Genomic DNA, 2,639 nt, shown 5'->3' with positions numbered 1-2,639 from the left:
GAAAGTCAATATTTTAACTTGAATAGTACCATGAATAGTAACCCCGATGTGAAAATTTTCAAGAATGTAAGTTTAAGCATATTGGGGCTAGAGTTGAGCATATATGAATTAATTATTGGATTCATTGTAAGATAAGATACTGAAACACTATCAATTGTGTGTTTCAACTGAAAAAAGACCCGGAAGGGACAAAGGACTGAGTCAAGGCCTAGAGGCGACTCACGTCAGGTTTGTGCACAATAAATTTATGCAATTATTTTCAAAGTGAAAAGTTGAATTGTTATGCTTTATGAAATCGCTGTGCTGTTTATAAATTGTGTTGCCATTTTGTGACTGCAAAAATGACTTTAGAAATTATTTGGGATCTTTTCTAAATTATTTGAGTACTTTATTTTGAATTGATTTTGTGTTCACACTTAGCATGACAGTATCACATTATTCCTCCTCCATCTATGGGGTTGAGATCGTTTATTTTTCTCCCTCTCTGGCTTACCAGTTGAGGTTGTAGATCGGATGAGTACTCATTAGCTAGCTAGCCACCTCCCTCGTTGATTTCGATTAGTGGGGTTGTAGATTGCTTTGTTGTGGTGTACAACGCGGAATTGGTCGAAAATTTTGTGTCATGGCTTAAGTTGTATATGAATTGGCAACACTGTGTTTATTAAATTATTTGACCAAAATTGTGCTATAATGAGTTTTGATAATTTGTGAAATATTTAAATTGTGATTTTTCAATGAATATTTTATGTAATGCATTTCGAGTTTTTATTATACACCACTGAGTATTTTTATACTCAGCGATAGCTTATTTTGCTGTCGCAGATAAGGGTAAGAAGAAAGCAGCAGTGTGAGCTGCTATTGAGATAGAGGACTTCATTGACCTTTTTGGTATGGGTATTTATTTATACCCTTGTAGTTATTTTGATGTAAATATTGTAATGTCATAAGTATTAATGCAAAGTTGACCAGTTATACAGTAAATTGTAATAATATTATTTTGGATTTTCTTTTTTGTAAATTAAGACCTGTATATGTAAATTAAATTTTAAATGCAATGTGAATGAATTGATGAGATATTTTGAAATGAAAAATTTTGATTGAATTATGGACTTGAATTGCATTATGATGAACTAAGTTATTTTAGTGGTTGGGAGTTGTGAAAACAAATATTGGAAGTGCTTTTTACAGGTTTTTGAAGAACTGTTTTCTCAAAATACAGATGGCACTCTGCCGAAATTTTTCCAAAAATTACGGACAAAAAAAAAGGACAAAAATTTTTACTAGTTTTGAAACTTCAATTAAATGTTTTTAATTCCTACTAAAATGCTCACTACTTTCAAAAAGTAAGAAAATGGTTTTAAAATCTCTTATAGGGTACTTAATGAGTTATCAGTAGGTGAAGTTCGATAGTTCATTAGGTATTCTACTGGATCATGTTATGCCTTACAGAGGGGTAAGGTGTGACAGAAAAGGAAACCTAGTTTTCGGCGCCTGCATATTTAGGGATGCCCAACGGAAGTAAGAATATATAATCCATAAGAAAAGAAAGTGGATTCAAGGACAATTAGTGGTTTTTTCATTGTTTATCTAGAAAAGTCTAAAGGGTATATATTTTGTTGTCCTAGCCATAGTACTAGAATGGTTGAGACTGGGAATGCTAGGTTCATTGAGATGGTGACATTAGTGGGAGTGTGGAACCATTTAATGTTGAAATTCAAGAAGTAAGTGTGGAAATTCCTATACACACATCTTTTACTCATGTTATTGTTCCCACAGTTGTCGAACAATTTTAACAGGCTACAAGAATAGGTTAATGACCCTACTCCTCATGATGAGGTTATCACAAATGAACCTATAGTGGATGAACCACAAGAAGTAACATTAAGAAGGTCTCAAAGACAAAGAAGATTTGCCATTTCTGATGATCATGTGGTTTATCTACAGGAGTCAGAATTTGACTTGGGAATAGATCATGATCCAGTTTCATTTTCACAAGCCATGGAAAGTGGTGATTCTAATAAATGGTTGAAGGATGAGATAAAATCTATGAATCATAATGAAGTCTAGGATCTTGTAGAATTACCAGAAGGATGTAAAAGAGTTGGGTGCAAATGGTTCTTTAAAACTAAGCGTGACTCAAATGGCAATATCGAAAGATACAAAGCTAGACTTATTACTTCAAAAGGATGGCATAGACTACAAAGAGACCTTTTTTCCTGTTTTTAAAAAAGGACTCTTTTAGAATCATTATCGCTATGGTGGCTCATTATGACCCTGAGTTACACTAAATAGATGTCAAAACTACTTTTCTGAATGGGAACCTAGAAGAAGAGGTATATATGGACCAACCTGAAGTCTTTTTAGTGTAAGCTTAAAAGATCAATATATGGACTTAAACAAGCTTTTAGGCAATGATATCTTAAGTTCAATGATGCCATCACTTCTTTTGGATTTGAGGAAATCACTGTTGATCAGTGTATATATTTAAAGGTTAGTGGGAGCAAGTTTATTTTTCTGATTCTATATGTTGATGATATTTTGCTTGCTATTAATTATCTTGGTTTATTGCATCAAACAAAGAAATTCCTTTCTAGAAACTTTGAATTGAAAGATATGGGTGAGGCATCCTATGTGATTAG

This window comes from Hevea brasiliensis, chromosome 10 (assembly GCF_030052815.1).
Source record: "Hevea brasiliensis isolate MT/VB/25A 57/8 chromosome 10, ASM3005281v1, whole genome shotgun sequence".
Taxonomy (NCBI): domain Eukaryota; kingdom Viridiplantae; phylum Streptophyta; class Magnoliopsida; order Malpighiales; family Euphorbiaceae; genus Hevea; species Hevea brasiliensis.
Note: the sequence above shows the minus strand (reverse complement) of the source record.